The sequence below is a fragment of the Leptidea sinapis genome, chromosome 47 (assembly GCF_905404315.1).
Source record: "Leptidea sinapis chromosome 47, ilLepSina1.1, whole genome shotgun sequence".
NCBI lineage: Eukaryota > Metazoa > Arthropoda > Insecta > Lepidoptera > Pieridae > Leptidea > Leptidea sinapis.
The window spans coordinates 2903285-2925108 of NC_066311.1; the positions used below are offsets into that span (position 1 = coordinate 2903285).

Consider the following 21824-nt stretch of genomic DNA (forward strand, 5'->3'; position numbering starts at 1 on the left):
TCTGAATTTAGTATGCTAGTTTGCTGAATGCGACTATACTTGTCTAAATTCAGTATTGTAACATTCGGAATTGTAAGTTATAGGTGAGATGTGCTTGAGTCATGAGGAGGCGAGAGGCGAGAGCGGGTCGCGGCGGAAGGACACCGATTCCAAAAATAACAATAATCGTAACTAGAATTAGTTTAATTAATTAGATTGTATAAAAATACGCAATTATTTTTATAATTTTTAGTGCATATTATTTATGTATCTATTATTTTGGAATAGTGTTTTTGAAGTCGGTTCTTTTTTTGTTAAAATATTTTTTTTTTATGTTTTTGCAATGGAAGAGCAGGGCCTCCTACTACAGGCAAGATATCTAAACATCAAGTGATCTATACGCTCGACTGTCCTCTTCTCCTATAAAAAAACGACGATATAGATTTTAAATTTAAACATTATTAATAATTGTTGTTACTGTATTTAACTGACACGAATATTTCATTAATATTCATGTAACCATAATATAACAATCGTTATAATTAGTAAACACGTGATCTACTTTAACGTGATATTGGCTAAATTCTTGTGTATTATCCACAGAAGCTACAGTAGGAATAATAGAAGTGAAGTCTGTCTCAATTATGTCTATTTCCCCGCTTGTGGATACCTAATTGGATCCATGTTATCTAGATAAAGTAAACAAATATAATAGTACATTGTTATATCTTCTTACAAAAAAATATAACATTTACAATAAAGGGAAAAACGGCTTTCTACGAAATCCAATTTCAATATAATAGACGGTTTTCTTTGATTTTTCTAAGAAAATAGAATAAAGCATTAATAATACAGCTATTATAATTTATATTTTTTAGTTAATACTTGCAGCGGAATCGTGGGCAGTGACGAATTCGAAAATTGAAAAATATATCAGCTTCCGAAACACTCTAAGAAATAAGCAATTCACTCGAATGTATGAAACGTGCAGTCATTGATAGATTGACAGATGACGGCTATAATCTTGTAAACAACGGATATCCACTACGTTTTAAGGCGAAGAGTAAGCAGACAACACGCTAACATGGTGTTTTTAGACAAGTTTTGTGGTGAAAGTATAGCATTTCGAGCTATGAACACTACTTAATCCTGTTACACATATCCTTAAGTCTTATTTGTAGGTTGCTAATGCTTGCTGTAGGTTATAGTTAACACTGCCGAGCCTTTTTGAACTACCACTTTTCTTTGAAGTTAAACAAGTTTTTTGGCATGGCGTTACGCATTTTTTTGGTACTTCTCTCAGAAAAGTTATTCTTATAGCTTGTACTTTTTTGTGTGGGTTAATTTATTCAGATTAGTAGTAAATAACGAGGATTGTAAGCATATAAACTGTTTTCCATGCAAGAATTTTGAAAATATGACCTTTGTTACATAGATGGCGGGCCGGTAGCCGTGAACTCATATCGCTCAAGGTCGCTGGCATTTAGTGTCGCCTTAAGCAATTGGTCGCTTTCAAACTTAGCGGGATTATACTTCATCACCATAATGTAATAATTACTATTTCAAACTTATGTCAAATCTCACTACACGTTTCCCGCCTCTTATTGCGTAGTATTTATATCCTCTTTGTTGTATTAGCTTCGACATCCACGCAGTTTGGACGCGTACGTGTGACACTAACATTACGAGAATTCGAATCAAAGTGTAAACCTGGGACAAGCCAGTCCCCCCTGAAAACAATAACAATAAAAAAATAACTTTTACACAAAAACCTAATGTAAAAACACAGATACAATTACACGCGTTTTTTTACTTTAAAAACAATTTTTCTTTATGAAATGTAAATTTAATGCAAATAAGAATAAAATATTTGAATTTCCCGCATGAAAACGCCACCTCATTAATTATGGTAAAACAATTTAATATGAATTAAATCATATAATTAAATATTAATTCATCTATTTTTGAAAAGACGATGTATATTACCTGTGGTTTTCACGATCAGTATTTCAAAAGCACCTGAAACGTAGTTGTCGAAAGTTGAAGAGCATTAGCATATTTCAAGTCGGCGGGCTTATAAAGTTTGCCTCGAGTTTCACCCGCGACGTGTTAATTTCACGAATTATCTCGCCTCCTGTTTCCCTGATTAGGTGATATTTAATTATGGAAGATTTCGTTAATTTGTTTTAAGGGGTTTTATCATTTCGGCTGAAAGTTTTCTTTTGAGTAACTGTTTGTTTGAAAGACAAACAGATAACAGAAAGTGTATTATTGTATAAACAGAAGCAAAGTATTTTGAACATTTTACCAGTGGGAGGCTCCTTTGCACAGGATGCCGGCTAGATTATGGGTACCACAACGGCGCCTATTTCTGCCGTGAAGCAGTAATGTGTTTCGGTCTGAAGGGCGCCGAAGCTAGTGAAATTACTGGGCAAATGAGACTTAATATCTTGTCTCATGGTGACAGGCGCAGTTGTAGTGCCGCTCAGAATTTTTGGGGGTTTCAAGAATCCTAAGCGGCACTGCATTGTAATGGGCAGGGCGTATCAATTACCATCAGCTGAACGTCCTGCTTGTCTTGTCCCTTATTTTCATAAAAAAAAAGAACATTTTCTATACCTTAAGAATTTGTTATGTTTTTAAAGTGGGATCCTCCCACCCTCACTTCTGGGATTAATACGCAAATAAAATTTGAAAACAACATAAAGCCAAATTGTCTTCGGAGAAGCTGGGCGTCATCAACAGAGCACGGCACTACTTCAAGCCGGCCCACATTCTAGCGCTGTACAAAGCGCAGGTCCGGCCACACATGGAGCATTGATGTCATCTCTGGTCTGGCGCACCCCAGTATCAGCTCGACGCATTTGACCGCGTGCAACATAGAGCAGCTCGAATTGTCGGGGACCCAGTGCTCTGTGAACGGCTGGATCACTTGGCGTTGCGTAGAGATGTCGCTTCATTGTGTGTCTTCTACCGCATTTATCACGGGGAGTGTTCCGAAGAGCTGTTCAACCTGATTCCTGCCGCCGAATTCCACCTTCGCACGACACGCCACAAGTTAGGATATCATCCCCACCATCTGGATGTGTGGCGATCCTCCATAGTGCGGTTTTCAAGGAGCTTTTTTCCACGTACTACAAAGCTGTGGAATGAACTTCCTTATGCGGTGTTTCCGCGACGATACGACATGGGTACCTTCAAAAAAAGCGCATACTAATTCCTTAAAGGCCGGTAACGCTCCTGTGATTCCTCTGGTGTTGCAAGAGATTGTGGGCGGCGGTGATCACCTAACACTAGGTGACCCGTACGCTCGTTTGTCCTCCTATTCCATAAAAAAAACGATGCGGGACTCAAAGGGACGACCTCTCGCGTTCCGTGCGAGTGCTCTTCCAACTGAGGTAACCGTTCGAGTGACGTATCGTCATAACATCTTGTATGCTTTTTTCAACTCTCAGGTCACTCGAACGAGCTCAGTTGGAAGAGCACTCGCACGGAACGCAAGAGGTCGTAGGTTCGAGACCCGCATTTACAAATTTTATTTGTGTATACCTAAAGATTCAAATTGATTCTTTGAGTATTTTGAAGTTATACTTATCAGAGTGAATTATTACGATGTGCGCGTACACCGTCACGCTGATTCGACACCCTGACGTTAGCTGCTCAACTAGGCCATTTGTATCATACTTCAACTACCAAGCCTCTTGTAACTCATATGTCGCACACCGTCACGATAATTCAACACCCTGACGTTAGCTGGTCAACAAGATCATATTTTGTATCATACTTCAGCTACGAAGCCTCTTGTAACTCATATGTCGCACACCGTCACGATAACTCGACACCCTGACGTTAGCTGGTCAACTAGATCATATTTTGTATCATACTTCAGCTACGAAGCTTCTTGTAACTCATATATCGCACACCATCACATAAATTCGACAACCTGACGTTATCTGGTCAACTAGAACATTTGTATCAAACTTCAGCTACCAAGCCTCTTGTAACTCAGATGTCGTACACCGTCACGATAATTCGACACTCTGACGTTAGCTGGTGAACTTGACCACTTGTATCAAACTTCAGCTACCAAGCCTCTTGTAACTCAGATGTCGTCCACCGTCACCATAACTCGACACTCTGACGTTAGCTGGTGAACTAGATCATATTTTGTATCATACTTCAGCTACGAAGCCTCTTGTAACTCATATGTCGCACACCGTCACGATAACTCGACACCCTGACGTTAGCTGGTCAACTAGATCATATTTTGTATCATACTTCAGCTACGAAGCTTCTTGTAACTCATATATCGCACACCATCACATAAATTCGACAACCTGACGTTAGCTGGTCAACTAGAACATTTGTATCAAACTTCAGCTACCAAGCCTCTTGTAACTCAGATGTCGTACACCGTCACGATAATTCGACACTCTGACGTTAGCTGGTGAACTTGACCACTTGTATCAAACTTCAGCTACCAAGCCTCTTGTAACTCAGATGTCGTACACCGTCACGATAATTCGACACTCTGACGTTAGCTGGTGAACTTGACCATTTGTATCAAACTTCAGCTACCAAGTCACTTGTAACTCATATGTCTACTGAATCACAACCAATGGACGAGGTATCAGTTTCTTCTTCATGTGCCACTCCGACTAACGAAGGTTGGCAGTCAGCTTTGTAAATTCAACTTTTTGTTTTTCGCGAGGCGAAATAGTTTTTTTTTATGAAAATAAGTGACGAGACGAGGAGGACGTTCAGCTGATGGTAACCAATACGCCATGGCCGTATATATAAAATTAAGTGCCGCTCAGGATTATTGAAAAACACAAAAATTCTGAGCAGCACTACAGTTGTGTTCGTTACCTTGAGACAGATGTTAAGTCTCATTTGACCAGTAATTTCACTAGCTACGGCGCCCTTCAGACCGAAACACAGTAATGTTTACACATTACTGCTAGCTGCTAATCTAGTCGGCATCCTGTGCAAAGGAGCCTCCCACTGGTGTCTATAGCGCATTCACGCAAAAATTACAAAACAAAGTCTCATGGTTTTGTTACACGCTATGGGCAGGGCGTATCAAGTACCAACAGCTGTCGTCTCGTATTGTCATAAAAAAAATTAGGGAAAAGTTATTTTTGTATAATAATATATGGATTATTGTTGAAGTGAGTTGCTTAAGAGGACTCAGTTGAAACTTCAAATTCGTTCAATAAACAACACGGGAAAGATACGGTGTTAGGAAGAAAATTTAATCCTGAATCCATAACTTTAGCAAAAAGAGTACACTTATACAAAGAGGCTCTTTGCCGTGACTGCGTCAAAAAGTTACTCTTGTTTGTCGGCGGATGGTTAAAATGGAGAAGGTATTGTATATTAATTTATATATTAATTTACATTTACTTTCTTGACTTATTCGTGTAAGGCATTAAGTATTTGACGTTTGAGTAATTTTGTTGCACTCTCTTAATCTCACTCACTCTCAATCTCTTTACATTATTGTAACATTGTAATTGAAATGATGTAAAACGATGAATTTGTAAATGTTGATTACGTTGGCATTGTGTTAAGTGATCACCACCGCCCACAATCTTATTCAACACCAAAGGGTGATGAGCGTTGCCGGCCCTTAAGGAAGGTGTACGCGCTTTTTTTGAAGTAAAAGTAAGTTTGCTACCCATGTCGTATCGTCCCGGAAACACTGCACAAGGAAGCTCATTTCAAAGCTTTGTAGTACGTGGGAGAAAGAACCTTGAAAGTCGCACTGTGACAATGACCGCCACAAATCCAGATGGTGGGGATGATATCCTAATTAGTGGCGTGTCGTACGAAGGTGGAATTCAGCTGCAGGAATCAGGTGAAAAAATATAGTAAAGAGTAAATGTAAATTAGTTATATGCATTGAGTGTTAATATAATATGAAATACAATATTAGTGTAACGCAAGTAAAAGGCTGTTATAATATATTAGTTGCATAGATATTTTACCGTACGATAGAAATATGACAATGTATGTATACATAGATGCCACATCCAAAATTTCGACTCGCAGTAAAGAGGCGCTTATAAGTTTTTTCATGAAATTGAGTGCGGCGCCCCGCAGTTTAATATAACGACTCATCTATTCACTGCGCGAACAGCATGGTAAACTTTCACACGCAACCTTTCATATCACAAGGTTCTTTATACCGAGCACCGGCTCTATTGGTGATGATAACTTTTTTGATTTTGACGAAACGAGAAACTTTATCAGATATACTCTTTATATAAAAATGGCTCCTTTTTAGCGATTATATAACAAAACTTGTGTATTCATAATAACAAGCGTACATTTAGTGACACATTTTTAACTACAAAACAGAACTCCAAAAACTCACCAGTGGGAGGCTCCTTTGCACCGGATGCCGGCTAGATTATGGGTTTGGATCTGAAGGGCGCTGTAGCTAGTGAAATTGCTGGGCAAATGAGACTTAATATCTTATGTCTCGAGGTGACGATCGGAATTGTAGTGCCGCTCAGAATTTTTGTTTTTTCAAGAATCCTGAGTGGAACTGCATTGTAATAGGCGGGGCTTATCAATTACCATCAACTGAACGTCCTGCTCATCTCGTCCCTTAAAGTCATAAAAAAAAGTTCTACTATGCCTATACTAGAAGATTTCTCGCAGATTGGTGAAGCTCACACGATCATGTGAAAACGGGTCACGGCCCCTTTAACAAGTATCAGCTCATCTGCGCAATTTATGTATCACCAACAGTTTCCTGAACAGGGCTTCCACGACACACAGAAGAGGTGGACACGTAAATGATCGTGGAGTGCCAAAGAATGGCCACATCTGGGCAAAAAACCTGGGGTCATTGAGGACTCTCCGCGAACTCATAGGTGACAGAGAAGTTTTATGTGGAGTTGGGATGGCAAGAAACAAACCTAACCCTTTTTTGTTAAACCTAACCATATTACCAAAATTGGCGCACAGTGAATATCAAGTAATTACCTATACCTATTCAAAATCAAATCTTTTTATTCACAAAAAATAACCGACTTAATCTAATTCTAGTTACAATTATTGTTTTTTTTGAATCGGCGTCCTCCCGCGCCGCGGCCTGCTCTCGCCTCCCGCCTCGTCTCGTCGCGCGTGCGACTCAAGCACATCTCACCTATGCCTAACTATGTATGTAGTTACATACCTACCTCGGCTGACACCGACTCCAATAATAACAATTATCGTAACTAGATTTAGATTAATTAATTAGATTGTATAAAAATACCCGATTTATTTATACTTTTTAGTGCATATTATATCTATTGTTTTGGAATAGTGTTTATGAAGGCGGTTGTTTTTCTGTTAATTTTTTTATTTTTTATGAATCTGATATAGGTACAATACCTAATTTGTCTTAATATGACTACCTACAAAAACTTTCAATGCAGCAACGAAGTAAGCCCATTGCAATTTGGTAAAAGACAATTACAAATTTTGCCACAGATCGCACCCTTACTGTAAGTCGTTAAGGAGTTTCATTGATCATCATTTTTGACTACGAGAATTAGTTGCTCATACCATCGTTACAGTAGGTGACTGAAATGTCTGGATAAAATATAAAAGCTTCGGCCGACTATCATTATTAATTGAACATTGAAGAGTTGTTGTTGAGTTCCGTTACTTTTCGTTGGATCCCTTAGTCAGAACCTATCCAAACTCTCATCAAACTACCTTTGAAGTATATATATCCTTTCCAATAAAAAATCACCGAAATCGGTTGGTGCGATATTGACTTATTCGTCCATTTGTGGCGCACATGAAAATTTAAGACTTATATGGTTTTCTCATGGATCCCACTGACTGGATCAAATTGAAATTGAATTCACGGAAAGCACCAGTTTTCAAATAAGAAAAGAATCATCAAAATCGGTTTACCGTGTCGAAAGTTCTGAGGTTCTGTGTGTTTGTTACATAAAAAAAACCTCCTCCTTTTTTGAATTCGGTTAAAAAGAGCTGCAGAAAAACTAAATCAGCTGTTAATAAACATTCTGGTGGATTAGAAAACACAAGTCATCCTCTCTCGTTAAACTCCCTTGTCCGTTCTAATTAAAATTAATTGCTTTGTATAACGATAATTAATATGTTTACATTGACTTTGAAAACAATGTGGTTATTTTGTTGTATCATTATAAAATTAGGTTTTACATAAGGTCAGAATTAGTGGTATTTAAAGAATAATAATATATAAGTAAATATTTTTACCAAGGTGATTAAGAAATATTACGTTACATGCTAAATTAAAAATACTAAATTTTTTTTTAAATATTTTATTGGGGTGATGTAAAAATAAAAAATAAACTTTTTAAGTGTTTGAGTCTTAGATTGCGAATTGGTCTCCGCTGCGCTGCAACTATAATCTAGCCGGCTTCCTATGGAAAAGAGCCTCCCACTGGTCCTACTTTAGTGTATCAAAGATTTTCCATTCATTCAATCATCAAATATATGAACATTTATCCGTAGATAGAATATAATTTTCCTTTTGGATGCTCAGCCTTCCATTGCAATAGTTGTTAGCTTCGTAATACGAGAAGCAGTGCTATATTATTAATGCATCTACTCCCAGTAAGTTTCTCCGTAATATATACCATTGTTTATTTAGTAAATTGTTCTCATGACTTTTGTGGCGTAAGTGCGGTCTGCTTTTATGTTTATCGCTTTAATGTGGCATCACAAATATGCTATTGAAATAACAGTGTTTTACCAAAGTCTATGTGGCTTTCTGTGTGTTTCAGTTTCAGGATAAAATCACTTTATTTTGTGTTTCGTCTGAATATCTTTATATATATTTCTTTGGTGCGTCTGTTGTAACTGAACTCCTCCTAAACGTCGGGACCGATTTTAATGAAACTTTCTGTGTGTCTTTAGGTGGATTCGAGAATGGTTTAGATTCACAATTGAACTACTTCCTAAACGACTGGACCGTTATTGATGATTTTTTATGTGTTCCAGTGAATTTGAGATTGGTGTGTCTATTCAGGTGGATTCGAGAATGGTTTAGATTCACAATTGAACTACCTCCTAAACGGCTGGACCGATTTTGTTGTTTTTTTGTGTGTTCCAGTGAATTTGAGATTGGTTTAGATTCTCAATTCCATCCATATAATATAATTCTCCTGCTCATGTGTATGTTAGTGAACACCTCCTAACGGCTGGACCGATTTTTCAAATTTAAGACGTGTGTACAGGACAACGTCTGTCGGGTCCACTAGTATTATATAAATTTATAACTAGATGACCCGACAGACGTTGTTCTGTACATAATAAATAAAATACTGTTTTTCATGAATTTGTCAATAAAATTTCATAACATCAAGAATTATTTCGTAAAATATGCTCCCTGTTTTTATAAAGAAATTGTTACATAGCAGAACAGTTGTCAAACCCAAACTCAATAAAAATTCTCTCATAGCAAATATGTCCATACAAAATAAATATTGTAAATAAAAATAATTATGGGTCCCGAATCCAATAAAAACTATCCTATCTCAAGTTGTACTAAGCTGCACTCCATGAAGTAATCCCCATTTAAATCCGTTCATTAGTTTAGGAGTTCACTGGAATCAAACACTGGATCAAATCAGGACACTGGATTTATAAAGTAGTAGATGACCCGGCAAACGTTGTTTTGCCATATAAATTATTTTTAAAATTATACCGTTACATAGACGTTTCAACAAAATTACTTATTTTTTTTTAAATAAAAGATTTTTTTAAATAAACGTAGTCTAAGTTACTCCTTATTACATCAGCTACCTGCCAATAAGAGTTCCTTCGAAATCGGTCCAGCCATTTCAGAGATTAGCCGGAATAAACAGACAAAAATTTAAAAAAATTGTTATATAGGTGTCTAAATATTTATTATTATATAATAATGTATATATTATTAATGAATATCTTTGAGTAGATTAGCGGTGATAATGATCAATCAAAAACCTTTCGTACCACAGTTTTTCGTTCTACAAATGAGGATTAATGCAGTTACTCTAACCTCGAGTTCTTCTGAATAATAGAAGTAGCCATGTTGTTAATATTGTACACTTTAATTAACTAAAGATAGAACTGAAGGAAAAGCACCTTCCAACTTACAGGAAGTTGGAATTACGAGCTACGATTTTGATTAAATTAAATATAAGATTGCTTGTTGCATTATTTTAGACAAGTCTTGAAGACATATTGTGGTTTTGGAGTGCATTACGTATTCATTTTGCATTTGTAGTTATGTAGTGAAAGCAGATTCAAAAAGTATTTGGCATAGTGTTCAGGTAATGTCATATAGTTTTACATATAATGGCAGACTGTGAAGTGTCGTAATTTAACGGTTTAGTTCTTTTATCCTATATTAATAATATTGACACACTTTTACACAAATTAACTTGACCCAAACTAGGCATAGGATGTAGTATGGGTGCCAGATAACTATATATTAAATACATATAAACATCCATGACTCGGAAACAAACTTCCATATTCATCATAATATAAATGTTTACTTACAGCTACCGGGATTCGAAACTGGGACCTACAGCTCAGTGGGCAGGGTCAGTAGCCACTGGGCTATATAGATCGTCAAGCTATTTAAAACAGTTCGAAATGTGATTGTTTGTTTGACTTTTTTTTATGAAAATCAGGGACGAGACGAGCAAGACGTTCAGCTGATAGCAATTGATACTCCCTGCCCATTACAATGCAGTGCCGCTAAAGATATTATTGAAAAACCCAAAAATTCTGAGCGGCACTACAACTGCGCTCGTAATCTTGAGACCTAAGATGTCAAGTCTCATTTGCCCAGTAATTTCACTAGCTACAGCGCCCTTCTGACTGAAATACAATAATGTTTTCACATTACTGCTTCACGGCAGAAAGAGGCGCCGTTGTGGTACCCATAATCTAGCCGGCGTCGGATGCAAACAAACCTCCCTCTGGTATTATATGGTATGGTTTTAACCGGTATTTTATAGCAACAAATACTCATTTAAAGACCATGATTTACGTACGCCAGACTCGTGAAGGTGAAGCTAACTATATAACTCTGATTATCTATATATAACTTAGTATTCGTTCAGACAATCGTCTACGATTTCAACGAGTTGAACATTTGCCAAAACAAGTGTTTAAAAATAGCCTCAATTTATGTGTTTATTTTCTACGTATTTTGAATCACTTGGCAAATGGAAGATGTTTATATTACTAATACTAAGATCATTTAAACGTCTAGATCAGGGGTGCTCAAGCTTGAACTGCTGGCGATCTACCTCAAAATTGTTAGACTATAATCGATCGTCTCTGAGAGGCCACAAGTATGTGTGATGAAGGATTGTCGTCTAGGTAGAGGCTCACGATGACAGATATTAGTTTTGCGTACAATAATATGCATTTTTTTGTCAAGGTAAGTGTAGGTCTGCTCAAAATGTCAATAAATAAACTCATAATTATTCAAAATTGCGAGTTTGTTGGTTCTTACAAAACAAATGCGTTCTAGTGTCTAAAGTTTTATACTTAACTAATAGACCAGGGTAAATAATTTTTGAAACCAAAAAAAAGTACAGTAGGATTAAACCCTTTAAAATAAAAATAGTAATATTTTCTTTCATAAATAGTATGTTTAACGTAACATAACTTCAAAATTAAAATAGTAATTTCGTTTATTTTATACAAACAAATTTAGTTATATACTCATGATAAAACTTTGAAGGCATTATTAATTTGATTTTGTCTTTTCAGATTATCAGTATGAATGACAATTATTATTATTATTCTCTTAATTATAATTTCATCTTATTTTCTACATTTATATATATAACATATTTATAAAATAACAATATTACAAATATAAATATAAAAAATAGAGTCCCGGGCGTTTGATGACGACAATTCCGCCGGTAGTTATGGCGACAAACTGAGGAACTTCCGCACGATGCGTGCCGTTCCCAAAACAGCTGCTTTCTGTAACTGACCCTTTATCCAGTTAGTAAGTGAGAGCCTCTTGAGATGATGGTCAAGGCTCTTTGCTATAAGACGGTTTATGGAAACGACAGTGTCCACAGTGCGGTTTTCAAGGAGCTTTCTTCCACGTACTACAAAGCTGTGGAATGAGCTTCCTTGTGCGGTGTTTCCGGGACGATACGACATGGGTACCTTCAAAAAAAGCGCGTACACCTTCCTTAAAGGCCGGCAACGCTCTTGTGATTCCTCTGGTGTTGCAAGAGATTGTGGGTGGCGGTGATCACTTAACAACAGGTGACCCGTACGCTCGTTTGTCCTCCTATTCCATAAAATAAAACGACTATTGGGACAATTATTGTTGAATGAACATCCCACATATCAGTAACCTCGTGTGCCAGGTCTATGTACTTCGACAATTTGTTACAATTATTATTTTAAAAAAATATAATTAGAATTCACAGGTTTTCATATTTCATATTTTCGTAAAACATATGATTCACTAAAATATTTTGTATTACATTTTATATACGCAGTCACAACACTCTATAAAGATTATTTTAGTTAAAAAAATATGTGTTAGAAAATACAATATTGTGAATATGAATGACGTCGTTTATCAATATTAACATAGGGATTGTCCAAAAGCAAAATACTACATACTTCACTAACACATCTGTAAAACTAGCACACATGAACATTTTGTATTTAGTCTCGCCGTAATGAGTAGAGTGTTTGTCTGTTACGCTTCTATACTAAGTTTATATTCTAGATAGACTGTGACAGTAACTTTATTTTGCTTGTATTATTCATGCAAGCACACTAACACAAAGTGACACACAAATCGCGAGTGTAAGACGTAGCTTGTCACGCACACTACAGTAATAAACCTGGCCTATTTTCATCAGTTGTCTAACCGCAAGAAGCTCTATCTAGATGTAAGTATAAATTATTTAAGTAGTTATAAATAAAATAACATGTCGTTCTGTAATTTTAAAATAATAAATTTAAATAAATAACAAATTGTTATATTTAACTGATTTCGCTCACTCATTAGATTTTATATACAAATTAAATTTCTTTTTAAATTGGATGATGCGGGACTCGAACGCGCACTTCTCGGGATACGCCCCAGAGCTCTTACCAACTAAGCCAATAGTTGGTAAGGTGTTGTCTATAATTTTTTGTGCAAAATTTATTTTAACCGACCACATGAATATTTTTCTGACTATAGAGTCAATGTCTATAGTCATAGGTCTATTCCGATAAAACTTCAAATGAGCTACTTCAATTTTGATGAGATTTCCACTAGTATCTGTTAGATTAGGTGGGCTCATATCAGTACTTGGAAACCGAAAAAAATCAAACCGGTTAACGATAAAATACATGAGAACTTAACACACACTTTGACCAACCAACCATGGACATGGGATCCACACCAGCAGAGTTCAAGAGAGGCATTCCCTTTAAGTTGGAATAAATGTATATATATGATCTAAACATGAAGGTCCCTAAAACGTATCGGTTCGGGAAATTTTATCATCTCTACTAACACACACAAAGAACACATGAAAAGAGAATGACACTCTCTTGGAAGCATTCATAAACATACACAAACGTACATACCTACAAATAAATTTTATATTTGAATTCAAATATTTTTATTCAAAATAGGATTCAAAATCACTTATTTAACGATAAAAAACTACCACCACTTCAATATAAGAGTGCCTCAGACCTGAGAAGAACAGGCGCAAGAAACTCAGCGGGCTTTTTTTAATAAAAAGTATAGATTACAATGTTATATCGTACAATTAACATTTATAATTAAAGAGCCTGAGGGTGTCTGCTTCATTCCCAGTCTGTGGTATCATTAAGAAAATCGTTTATGTTAGAATAACCTTTCCCACACAAACGATTTAACAATTCTTCTAAATTCCATAACACATTTGTTTTGTACATTTTCAGGGATCATATTGTAAAAGCATATACATACATATTACCAATAACATACTTACTAACTCAACTTAACCGAGTAGTAGACATAACAAGTTTATGTTTGTTCCTCGTGTTAACATTATGAATGTCGCAGTTTCTAGCAAATTCATTAAGGCGCTTAATTATAAACGTATAGAACATTATCAAAAATATATAGAGATGCAACAGTCAAAAAGCTTGCCCAATGTTTGGGGCCCCATTGCAATATTATATTTTGTCTCAATAATAGAGACAAATTCAATTATATAATTACTTAAGATAGGAGCTTTCTTCCTCGTACTACAAAGCTGTGGAATCAGCTTCCTTGTGCGGTGTTTCCGGGACGATACGACATGGGTACCTTCAAAAAAAGCGCGTACACCTTCCTTAAGGGCCGGCAACGCTACTGTGATTCCTCTGATGTTGCAGGAGATTGTGGGTGGCGGTGATCACTTTACACCAGGTGACCCGTACGCCCGTTTGTCCTCCTATTACATAAAAAAAATGATGGGGGGAGGGCCAGGAGACTCATAGCACAGGTTGTACCTAGTTTGAGCTCCTGTCTCCCAACTGTAGTTAAACTTTTCAAGAATAATTATTGCAATACTATTGTAACTATACTACATATTGCGACAAATAAACGTATTTTTATTTGAAAAACTGCAGTCGGTAATTCATTCCTCAAGGAGGATGTGCGAGACAAGAAATTTCTCACAAAAACATATTTGAATAACGCATAGTTCAATTTTCATCTATCATACAAAAGACTTACAATATATTATCGTATAGACAAACCAAACGTGGCAGAGAGAAGAACATCTTTATCAGAGATGTTTTTTTATGGAAATAAGGGACGAGACAGCACGTTCAGCTGATGGTAATTAATACACCCTACCCATTACAATGCAGTGCCGCTTAGGATTCTTGAAAAACCCCAAAAATTTTGAGCGGTACTACAATTCTCGTCACCTTGAGACATAAGATGTTAAGTCTCATTTGCCCAGTAATTTCACTAGCTACGGCGCCCTTCAGACCGAAACACACTTATGTTTACACATTACTGATTACTAATCTACCCGCCATCCTGTGCAAAGGTGGTCCGGTGCAAAAATTCCACTGGTGAATAATGAAATAAAAAAATATTGAAATTGAAATTAAAAAGCATTATGCTAGTTTAAAACGCCTTTGAAATGTGGTGCTGGAGAAGAATGCTGCAGATTCCGCCTTTCGCACCAACGTGTCTATTCTAAGAGCACTTAACGTCAAAACTAGACTTTCCACAATATGCCTTCGTAGGATGCTGGAATTCTTTGGACATATTGCTCGTAAAGAGGGTCATAATCTGGAACAGCTGATGGTGACAGGCAAGGTAGATGGCAGGCGTCCCAGAGGACGCAGTCCCACGAGATGGCCGGAAAAAATACCATCTGCTCTGAACATTAATTTCCATGATGCCCTGCATAAGGCTAAGGATCGCAGCAGATGGAGGGGAATTGTACGGGAGAAACTGATGCAGCGGGGGAGTCACGATCTTCCGTTATGAGGAAAACGACGCGAGGAGGAGGAGTTTATAACATCATTTTTTCAGTTCACTTATAAAGCTTGGCTTCGAAGCAACTGGGCGTTATAAATATTTTCGGCTCGTCTCTTATTTTCATTAAAAAAAATACACATTATTAGATCACACTTCGAAGCATAGTTATAAATTATGGATTGTTAGTTTTTAATAATCTATTGTGCTATTGGGCTATTGTGCTGTCTGCACGCAAGTATTTTCTAATTCTATGGTCTATCCTAATATTGTAGAGTAGAATTGGTTTGTTAGAGTTTTTTCGTGAATTATTGATTGCAATTTATAGATGACTGTCGACAATACTGGCTCCGCATGGATTTCATTAATTATTTTATACTGTGGCTTACAACGTGGTGTGGAGATTTTTATCTGTGTGCGTAAGACCCCACAAGAGAAGAGATATGAGTTAAATTTAGCTACTTTTATGACCAATAATAAATTGATGGTTTTAGAAAGTGGGAGGCTCCTTTGCACAGGATGTGGGCTAGATTTTGGGTACCAAAACGGAGCTTTTTTCTGCCGCGGAGCTGTAATGTGTTTCGGTCTGAAGGGCGCCGTATCTAGTACAATTACAGAGCAAATGAGACTTAACATCTTAGTCTCAAGGTGAGAAGCGCAATTGTAGTGCCACTCAGATTTCTTCAAGTATTCTTAGCGGCACTGCATTGTAATGGGCAGGGCGTATCAATTACGATGAGCTGAACGTCCTGTTCGTCTTCAAAATAAAATAATAGAAATACCATCCTCGTTGTTCTTGTAGAGTTATATTGTTAGTTAATAAAATATTCACTCTGTATAAAAAGCAACAATACATTTACTGTTAATATTGAGGGTATTCGTAAATTCTTTAGTTTGTAATATTTTTCATATGCCTCAGCACCTAAAGGCTAATGGTTTTGTTTTGTTTTTTTTTACATAATTAACAACAACCTTTTGTACACGGTAAAACTCGAATGAATTTATGAATGTACAAGATTGTATTTAAATGTAATTTATTAATAATAAATAAATAAATAACCACATTCCCCTAAAATACAACAGGGTTTCATCGGCACTGTTACAGAATTATCAAACTCTACAATCCGTGAGGATTGAAAGGTGTTTGAATACACGGTGTCCCGTAACGGTCCTGTTTAGGATGAGTAAGATTTCCCTACTTAATCCTAATATGACGCAAACAGTCATATATAGCTTAGATAGCAAATTTAGCTTGAATAAAATATTAAAAGCTTAAAATTTCGTATATTAACAATTCATTGTTTTGAGATGTTCTGAATAGTATTTAAAATATTATGTAAGAAACACAAAAGTGTATAAACACAAAAAAACAAGTTTATATAAGACCAATCCATTCAGTTCAAATATTTTGTTAATTATTATATTTTTTTTAATAAATAACAATATCAGATGTTCATGGACAATTTTAAAATAACTTCTAATTATTTCTATTTTCTTGAAATATATAGTTAATAATATAATTTTGATTTAAAAGTATTATTAAGACAACTCTTTTTCACTTCTATTTCGTAGTCATAATTTTATAAAATAATAAATAATTATAAATCGTTAGTTGAATATAAAATTATATTACTCTTATATTAAAAGTTTTACGTCGAAATGAACCGGTAATAATTATTTTTATATAGAAAATGCTATTTGTTAATATAACGTTTTCTGCATAAGGAAATGGAAAAAAAAAAAAAAATTTATATGATCCGATGTGAAAATTGAACAATAATGAAATATTGTAATTTAAGAAGAATTCCAAAATGAAAAACTCAATGAGCGATTAAAATCATACCAAAACATTAAGGACTATACAATCAGAGAATAAAAATATAAATCGTACCTTGGTTTAAATAACACTCGCACGATAAAAACGTAAACTAGCACGAAATATTCTTTACGTCGTCACTAAAAGTTTTTACGAAATATAACAGGAAATCTGTAAATATCCGAGACGTCCGCTCTTCCGAACGTTTCGCGGTCAACTGAAGGCTGAAGCTGTTCCAATGCTTTTCATCGCTTTCATGAAACGAACTGAAAGGTTTCGCGTAGCACTAAAAAGGCGTAACCGACACCCACTTGCAAAGTAAAATGGATTTTATATACAGCGATTATAGTATGGAAATAGCGTTAGCTTATAGATGTTTTTAAAGTATTCCGGTGTTTGTTTGGGAGGGTCGCAGAGGCGGGAGTGTGATGAAAAAAAAATAAACCAACCACGTCTCACTCTGTTAAGATGCCATGGGCGGGTTTTCAGCGAATATCTTTAATTAAAATAGCAACTTCCTAGACTCCTAGAGTAATGAAGTTGGCGGGAAAAGAGGAAAACTCATGTTCAGTATGCAAAGGCCTGACGAAGACCTTTGAAAGTTGGAAGCATCTTCCGTTATTAATTAAATTGGAGTTGGTTCTTTTAGTCAAGAGTACTGAGAGTAATTAATAAGTAATACGGCTTTGGTTATTTTCGTGAAATATTTAAAATTTAAACCATGATTTAACATTGAACACGGTTCAAATTTTGGATGTAACATCTTACATATTATTTTTTTTTAACTTTTTATGTTAAAAGTGATTCACCCTGTCCATTACAATTTTGAGCGGTATTGCCGTTAAGCTGGTTACCTTTTAGCCCACCTGCAGGACCTTCAAGTTAAGAGCATAGATTACTCCCAACTTAAATGGCCGGCAACGCATTTTTTTAATTTTTTTTTATGACAATAAGGGACGAGACGAGCAGGGCGTTCAGCTGATGGTAATTGATACGCCCTGCCCATTACAATGCAGTGGAAAAAACACAAAAATTCTGAGTTACATAATTGAGGCATAAGATATTAAGTCTCATTTGCCCAGCGCGCACCTTTATGCATATAAAAATCCATACAATTCAGAATTAATTGCAATTTGTAGCCGTGAATTATACCACAACGGTGCCTATTTCTGCCGTGAAGCAGTAATGTGTAAGCATTATTGTGTTTAGGTCTGAATGGAGCTAGTAAAATTACTGGGCAAATTAGACAATTTAACATCTTACGTCTGAAGGTGACGACCGCAATAGTAGTGCCGTTCAGAATTTTTGGGTCTTTCAAGAATCCTGAGCGGAACGGCATTGTAATTGGCAGGGCGTATCAATTACGATCAGCTGAACGTTCTGGTCGTCTCCTCCCTTATTTTAAAAAAAAACCTCTACTTTAAATACTACTTAATTACTTACTTACTTAATACTTTAAAATTAAAAACTTCCATACTACCGTGTTTACTTCCGTCGTTTAAGGAAGCCTTGTGCACAATCTCAAATCTGTATTCGTCTTTTTTTCATATAAGAGCGAGCTAACGTGCATACATTTGTGTCACCTAATGTAAGTGATCACTCCGACCGTAACTCCCTTGTAAAGGATTCCTTGGACAAGAGCGTTGTCGATCATTATAAACGTCGAATAAATATAATCATATTATGAATTCAGTTCAGAAGTTAGCCTCTATTTTGACCAATACATACAGTGTCATACAAATCGCGAGTGTAAGCTTGTCACGCACATTAAACTAATATTCCTGGCCTGTTTTTATCGGTTGTCTAACAGCAAGAGACTCTATCTAGACGTATAAATTATCTAAAGCTGATGAATGATTAATTGACGAATTAATTACGATCCATATAGCCCAGTGGTTGGTGAGCCTACCTTCTTAGCTACAGATGCCGAGTTCGAATCCCGGTAGGCGCTAAAATTCAAATAAAAAATATAGATGGTTTGTTATGTTTTAAAGTGAAAACCCTCACTTCTGGGATTTATTACACAAAATGTCTACAAAATTTTATGAACAATGCGGGATTCGAACCCGCGACCTCTCACGTTCCGTGCGAGCGCTCTTTCCAACTGAGCCAACCGTTCGAGTGACGTATCGCTTATAAAATCTTGTATGATTTTTTTTAATTCTCAGGTTGTGGCTTAATCTACACAATCTAATTTACAGTTGATAACCTGCTCCACCCCAATATTTGCATGTTAGGAAAATGACTTTGTTTTGTTTTATAGTGATAAGCCTCACTTCTGAGATTAATTTCACAATATAAAACTGAAAACAAAACGAACCCGTGACCTCTCGCGTTTTGTGCGAGTCCCGCATCGTTCATAATTTTTAAGTTTTATTTTGTGAAAATATAGATGGATTTTCTCTGTGTCATGGATGTTTATATGAATTTATATACAATTAAGTATGGTTATCGTAAAGTGACTTTGGTACAGTTCAGTGCAGCCCTGTTTCACGGCGACCAATGGGGTCTATTGTGATAGTCACTGTTAACTATAGGTCACTGATGACATTGATTCTTTTCATGTTATCTTGTTATATCTTTTGCAGTGAGCTGACGTATGTCAAGTGGTTGAAGAAATGGACATCTTCCCCGAAATAACATTCATAGAATATGTAGGGAACGGGACCGAAAAAGGGGAACCGGAACTGAAATAGGACTTGAGACAATCTTTAATTCCAAACTTCCTTTTATGTAAAAAACCCCTTTATCTACGTGGTCGCAGGCATCAGCTAGTAACAAATAAAAATAGCCTTATAGATTCTTTACATACAGTACATCTATCCATTTATTTTTATTAATTTTAATTACGAGTATATTTAAAGTGTGCCCAATTACTCAATAATCAATTATTGAGTAATTTACGAATATAATTTACTTTTATTTGCAGGGATATAACTGTGTGATTAATCTTTCATTATGAAATTCTTATGAAATAATTAGTTAGTAATAATAAAAGTAATAAGTTATCTAAAACATACTAAAGTGTTAATTTTGTTTAAATTAAAGTGTTGAAAATATATTTATTCTTTCTCCTCGTGTTATATTTTCTCTCATTGAAAAATCCTATTTGTATTAAGTTTCCAAGAATAAACTCACAGACAATGAACCCAACAATATTTCTGCAAAGCTTAAACTTAATAAGTTATGTTAACAAGTTTTGTCGTATATTTTCAATCACAAAAGCGATATTTCATTTTTATTCGTAGAACCTTTCAGACTGATTTATATCACTAAAATTTTAGCTTGAAACAAAAATAAATTATTTTTATTAATACGATATTTGATTTAAATAAAAATTATATATAAAATAAAATTCAATTAAATCTTCATTCACAGCTTAACATGATTCAGTTATCAACTTCAACGTCCCTTCATTGTGTGTCTTCTACCGCATTTATCATGGGGAGTATTCCGAAGAGCTGTTCAACCTGATTCCTGCCGCCGAATACCACCTTCGCACGACACGCCACAAGTTAGGATATCATCTCCACCATCTGGATGTGTGGCGGTCCTCCACAGTGCGGTTTTCAAGGAGCTTTCTTCCACGTACTACAAAGCTCCACAGCTTTGTAGTACGTGAAGAATGAACTTCCTTGTGCGGTGTTTGCGGGACGATACGACATGGGTACCTTCAAAAAAAGCGCGTACACCTTCCTTAAAGGCTGGCAACGCTCCTGTGATTCCTCTGGTGTTGCAAGAGTATGTGTGCGGCGGTGATCACTTAACAACAGGTGGACCCGTACGCTCATTTGTCCGCCTATTCCATAAAAAAAAAAACTTTTAAAACATTGTAACTTTAGTGGTACTTATATAAATTAGAAATGATGATAAGATTTTAAAAACTAAAAAATCAAAAGACCTCTTTGATTTTTCATCAAAAATACGCAATGCTTATTTAACAATTAGGATTTCAAAATATTTATAATTTTGTAAAAATATCTAAATTTTAAATCAATCAGTCAGTGTCTAAAATTAAAAAAAAAAATTTTCCATAGACGGAGCCAGAAAGGAATTGGGTTATGACTTTAGTGCCTCGAACAATCAAATTACTCAACAAAATTTTTAACAAAAAAACTACCGACTTCTGAAACTATTAAAAACGATATATACTCGTATAATGTGCACTAAAAAGTGTACAGATAATTCTACGACGACCCCTATAGCCCAGTGGTTAGTGACCCTACCTAATGAGCTAGAGGTCCCGGGTTGGAGTCCCGGTAGGTGCAAACATTTATAATATGATGAATATGAATGTTTGTTGCTGAGTCATGGCTGTTTATATGTATTAAGGTATATTTAAGTAAGTATATTGTATTAAATAGTACAGACTATGCCTAGTTTGGGCCAAGATATTATTATTTTTGCGTATTTTTAAACAATCTTATTAATTAATGTAATTCTAGTTACGATTATTGTTATTTTTGAAATCGTGGTTAGAATTGGTGTCCTCCCGCCGCGGCCCCGGTCTCGCCTCTCACCTCCTCACGTCGTGCG

General features: G+C 35.8%; 1 protein-coding gene across 1 annotated transcript in view; it reads right to left on the reverse strand.

Annotated features, from left to right (window-relative positions):
• LOC126978174 (carbonic anhydrase-related protein 10) overlaps nucleotides 1-17499 on the reverse strand; it is a 62633-nt gene extending 45134 nt beyond the window's left edge. The window contains exon 1 of the mRNA XM_050826940.1: nucleotides 17364-17499. The gene's annotated coding sequence lies outside the window, so the exon portion shown is untranslated. The remainder of the gene's footprint in view (nucleotides 1-17363) is intronic.
• Between the last annotated feature and the right edge of the window lie 4325 nt (nucleotides 17500-21824).